Source organism: Poeciliopsis prolifica, unplaced genomic scaffold, assembly GCF_027474105.1.
Source record: "Poeciliopsis prolifica strain line A6 unplaced genomic scaffold, Auburn_PproV2 SCAFFOLD163, whole genome shotgun sequence".
In the NCBI taxonomy this organism is placed as follows: domain Eukaryota; kingdom Metazoa; phylum Chordata; class Actinopteri; order Cyprinodontiformes; family Poeciliidae; genus Poeciliopsis; species Poeciliopsis prolifica.
The window spans coordinates 176,662-182,265 of NW_026562538.1; the positions used below are offsets into that span (position 1 = coordinate 176,662).

A 5,604-nucleotide genomic window follows, 5' to 3' on the forward strand; every position below is an offset into this window, starting at 1 on the left:
AAGAAGTTGAACTTCCTGTCGCTACCGACTGACCTCAGATCAGACGTCTCTCTGAGCACCTTAATGAGAGCTTCCGTCCTCACCTGCAGACTGGGATCAGTGCAGGTGAGTGTCAGGTTGCAGGTGTGTGTGTAAACAGTCATCAGCGTGTGCGGTGCCAGCAGACGTGTGATGACAGGAAGGGTGTGTGTGTCTGACGCCTTTCATCTGGAATATCAGGATTTAAGGAGAGGAAACTGCAAACACTCATTCTGTGAAGCAGGCTGCTTTGATGTGAACATCACTCCAACTGGGACACACTGCGAGACACTGGGAGGACTGGGAGACACTGGGAGATACTGGGAGGACTGGGAGATACTGGGAGATACTGGGAGGACTGGGAGACACTGGGAGGACTGGGAGACACTGGGAGATACTGGGAGGACTGGGAGACACTGGGAGATACTGGGAGGACTGGGAGATACTGGGAGGACTGGAGACACTGGGAGGACTGGGAGACACTGGGAGATACTGGGAGGACTGGGAGACACTGGGAGATACTGGGAGGACTGGGAGATACTGGGAGGACTGGGAGACACTGGGAGGACTGGGAGACACTGGGAGGACTGGGAGACACTGGGAGATACTGGGAGGACTGGGAGACACTGGGAGATACTGGGAGGACTGGGAGACACTGGGAGGACTGGGAGACACTGGGAGGACTGGGAGACACTGGGAGATACTGGGAGGACTGGGAGACACTGGGAGGACTGCGAGACACTGGGAGGACTGGGAGACACTGGGAGGACTGGGAGACACTGGGAGATACTGGGAGGACTGGGAGACACTGGGAGGACTGGGAGACACTGGGAGGACTGGGAGACACTGGGAGGACTGGGAGACACTGGGTGACACTGGGAGGACTGGGAGACACTGGGAGGACTGGGAGACACTGGGTGACACTGGGACTTGTCAGTACCAAAGTTGAGGTCAGAAAAAAACCTCCAAAAAATCTGTTTGGTTTCCAACCTGATACACACACACACACACACACACACACACACACACACACACACACACACACACACACTGTGAGGGCGGAGCTTCAGCAGGTAAAGTCGGATCTTTCCGTCCTGAACTCAGAGACCCAGAGGAACTGAAGGAGGATCTGCTGCAGCTCCATCTGAAGGTGAGACACCAGGCGGTTCTGTGAGGTTCTGTGAGGTTCTATGAGGTTCTATGAGGTTCTGTGAGGTTCTATTTATATTTAGCAGGACAAACCAATCATTTGGTTCTGATTTGCATTGTATTTCTGAGGTAATCTTTCCTAAATGAAATGCTTTTGATTTGGGTTCAGATGAGCTTTAAAATGTTTCAAAGGTTCTGGAGAGGAACCAGCAGGTTCCTGGTGAAACAGTTTTGGGTTCTGGTTCTGTATAGGAATTCCAGATTTCTGACTGGAAACTAACAATTCCAAATTTGGCTGATGCTGATTTGTTTTGTCTGAAATGTAAAATATAGGCAGAAAGTTGCTGTATTGGAAACAATGGCTGATTTTTAGACCTGAATGAGATCGGCTTGGCGCTAAAGTATCGGCTGATCGCCGATCTCCCAGAATGACAATTTATCAGTGCATCCTCGTTCTGTAGATGCTCATTCTTTTAGTTTATCACACAATTTACTGATTTATTGTGGGAGGCATAGATGTGGGTCTCGTTTGGGCGGAAAAAAAACGCATCGTCGCGTTTATCCGCTTTGTGATGGTAATCTTCTCCTCCTCGGAGATCAGGTCTGCCCCCTGGTGGAGAAGCCAAAAACTGATCTCTCTGTCTCTTCACAGGTGACCATCATGAAGCTTCTCTGAACAAGCCAGGTGTCCTCATCCCTGATTGGTCCATTGCACGATGAGCTCCGCCTTCTCTCAGTCGCTCTTCGACCGTTTCGCTGGGTCGCCCCCTGCTGGACGGGAGGACCGGAGCAGGACTCAGCACTCAGAGTCTCTGTCCGCCTCCGTCCCCTTCCTGTTCTACCCCCTGCTGTGGACCCGCTGCCTCAGCCTGTACAAGGGGCCCCTGAGGGGCCCCTCCGGCATCCTGCCTACCTGTCCCCCTTCCACCACCATGGGCACTTCAGCGTCTATGAGTGTTCCGTTCGAGCCTGCGTTCATCCAGAAGCGTAACGAGCGAGAGCGGCAGCGCGTCAAATGCGTGAATCAGGGCTACGCCAAGCTGCGGGACCACCTGCCGGGCCACAGCGCCGACAAGAGGCTCAGCAAGGTGGAGACGCTGCGCGCCGCCATCAGGTACATCAAGTACCTGCAGAGGCTGGTGGACATGGAAGAAGACGGGCGTGAAGGGGCGGAGCCAAGCAGTGGGACGCCTTTTGGCCCGGACAAGGGCGGAGAGATGCAGGCATGTTGAATGGCCGGTTTCACCTGGACGACCAATCAGAGCGCAGACCACAGAGGAGGACGTCAGCGACGCTAGATTGTAAACCTCCAGAGGACAGATCCTAAATGGACAGCGCCACCTGCAGTTTGTTCCTGAAAGTCTGATGGGGAATCAGGGAGGGTCAAACCAGCTCTTTACGGACATTTCCAGCCACCGTAGAGCAGCAGATACTTCATATTTGCAAAACCTTTTCACGTGTGGATCCAACAACTTGGCACAGATGTTGCTAAGGATCAGCTTTTTGTAAAAAAAAAAAAAAAAACACGGACAAATTCAAGATGGCGGACTTTTTTCAAGATGGTTGCCATGAAAAATAACTTTTGTACTGAAATTGCCAATTAAATTAACATGTTTGGTGTTAGATCTCAACATCATACGTATTTTCTTGAATTTATGTTTGCTTTTTCAAAATGGCTGCCATAATTTTAATAGAGAATATAGGTTTGCCACTTAAATTGGCAAAAAAGTAATAGCCAGTGAAGGGCACACCTAATCAAAGACTTAGACTCACTAACCACTAACTTGATTAACAAGAGTCTTAACTTCACTAGTGCTAACCACATGTAAAAATGCTACCCTGCCAGACACGTTAAACATTAACCATTAAGATGACTGTCTCTCATCTTCTTTCCTTCCTGGTGATGACTGTTGTGAGACTCCTCAGTTTCTGCTTTTACTATATTGTATAAATATGATGACCAAAATCGAAAACATGTCATATAATATAAAGTTCATGCAAGTCATGAAAATGACTTGGAAAATTAGTTTAAAAAGGTCAAAAACGGCAGCCATCTTGAAAAATTGTGTTCCTCCTAAAACTCAAGTGGCTGATGGGAAATATGAGGACCGTACGATCTGAGGGGTGAGCAACACTTTATGCTTGTATCCACACTTGAACTATTTTTCAGCAACATGCTGCAGTCATCGTAGGTCAGGAATCTGTAGTGAATGTAGTTTTGTTTTATCACCACTAGGTGTCACTGCCACTTTCAAAATTAAAATGGGTCAGAAGTACAAAACAATAAGTTAATTATTAACAAATGTATTAAAATGTAAATTTGTGCTTCACATTCATGTGGAGTAACTATAGTATTTATAGCAGGAGTCTCTAACTCCAGGTCTCCAGGTGTCCTGCAGGTTTCAGATGAGCCACAGGAACAAAACGCTGGAATGAAACGGCTTCATTTCCTCCTGGTGTGGATCGGATCTCCAGAGCCTTAATGACTCTTTATTCCTTTCCGCTGCAGCAGCAGAGGCTCGGCTAGAAGTTCAGGACACCCTGCGGCCCTTGAGGACTGGAGTTTGAGACTCTTGATTTATAGGTATTTTTTCTATTTCTACATGACATCAGAAAAAACATAATTGTGATATTATAGCTGGATATTATGAATAATTCACATTTATATATTTTTTCATTTTCTATGAGCTATAACTTCTCACCACTAGGAATAAACTAATGCTGGCATCAAACACGGGTATTTGTTTAAATATTCATGCCTGTAGATCATATTTTGGTGTGATAGTGGCAGCCATAGCTATAAGCTTCAGATATATTCTGTTTTTTCAGCCTGGTGTATGTCGCTTCAGGCTCATAATACAGACATTTAGTGTTTTGTATCATCTTAAAGGAAATCCTCTTGGCTTTCATGTGAGCCACCCTTTGAGTCTCTCTGATCGACATGCAGGTCACTGAAGCTCTTGAAAACAAACAATGGTACAAATTTGTTCCTCAAGACTTTAGTCATTTCTTTAGGAGGGGATTTCCACAGCAATCTTCTGAAACATAAAATGCTTAGGACCAACACAAAGTTTGCTTTTATCAGCCAGCCGTTCTTTTGCTTTGATTTTCATTTTGAAGTAAGCTATGCCACAAACATCCAATAAAATGTATTAAGGAACAGACTTGGCCACACCCGTCAAGAGTCTTCAGAATTTAATTTTTGATGATGGGGGTAAATTACTGTAAAAAATATTTTATAGACGAATATACTATCAAACAATTAACCTAAAAAATGAAGTGAACTTTTAAGGCAAGTGATAAACATTACATGGTTATTGTATTACTGTGCAGATGGAAAAGTACGGATCCCTCTAGGGGACATTGCACATTTATTTTTTTTGCTTTGCTTTACCTCGCAAAAACCGTTTTGAAATAATTGACATTACTTCTGCATTTTTAATCGGGGGGATTTTGTGGGCGCACAGTGTGTGGATGCTGCGGTCAGGGTTCACACTGCCGGACCAATGGAATCGGTTCTGATCTTATTACCTGGTTCCTCGCTGTTTAGGCCCAGTTTGTTCGCTATAAACAACAGTAGAACTTTATACTTACATAAACGTCATGATGATGAATGCAGGCTCTCTCTGGTTTTATTAGTTTTCCAGTACACTTGCAGTTTTTCCACTTGGGCTACCGCTACGTTTGAAGCTTCCGGTTTCTGGTCTGAGTACTTCCTGCTTTAGCTGCAATACCACCGGCATCCACTACAAACATAAAACCTCTAAATTTAAAATAAGTTATGTCAATAGATATACGAAGCAGAAATAAAAATATTTCGGATTTAAAGAATAAAAAATATGTTCATTTCCTGGTAAATTGTTGAACTACGGGTTCCAGCTAACCTGAACGCAAATAGCATCTAGCACAAATAAGACAGGACTCCGATTCTGATCATCAGCGATTATTTATTAACTCATTGTTATCTGGGGGGAGATGGAGCAGCAGAGCTCAATCAAACTACGAGTTAGAAAAATAAAACCTTCCTCTAATTAAAATAACACCAAAGATCCTGATCAAATAGGGAGGTTCACTCTGATTAATATTATCAGTCCTGAAACATGATGGAGCAGATTCTGCTTCCTGCACTGAGATCTGTTGAGTGTCCCATTCAGCTGCGGGTCAGTGAATGCACCAGGAGACCACTGCAGGTGACTCAACTCTCAGTGTCCAGCAGATCCAGTCGCTCTAAAAATAAAGGTGATTTAACAACAAAACACCTGTGGATTTTAATAATCAAACCGATCATCAGACGAGCCTCCAGAACCAGTCAGAACCAGTCAGAAACTGGTTCTCGTGAGTCTGGCGTTTAAACTGATTAGAATACATTTGGGATTCAGAACTGAGAAATAAATTCAGTTTGAATTAAAATTGTTAGAACCTCAGAATTCCCACTCT

At 45.0% G+C, this 5,604-nt stretch overlaps 1 pseudogene; it reads left to right on the forward strand.

Annotated features, from left to right (window-relative positions):
* The first annotated feature begins 1,756 nt into the window (after nt 1–1,756).
* Nucleotides 1,757–2,399, forward strand: LOC129356287 (achaete-scute homolog 5-like; annotated as a pseudogene).
* Nucleotides 2,400–5,604: the final 3,205 nt, after the last annotated feature.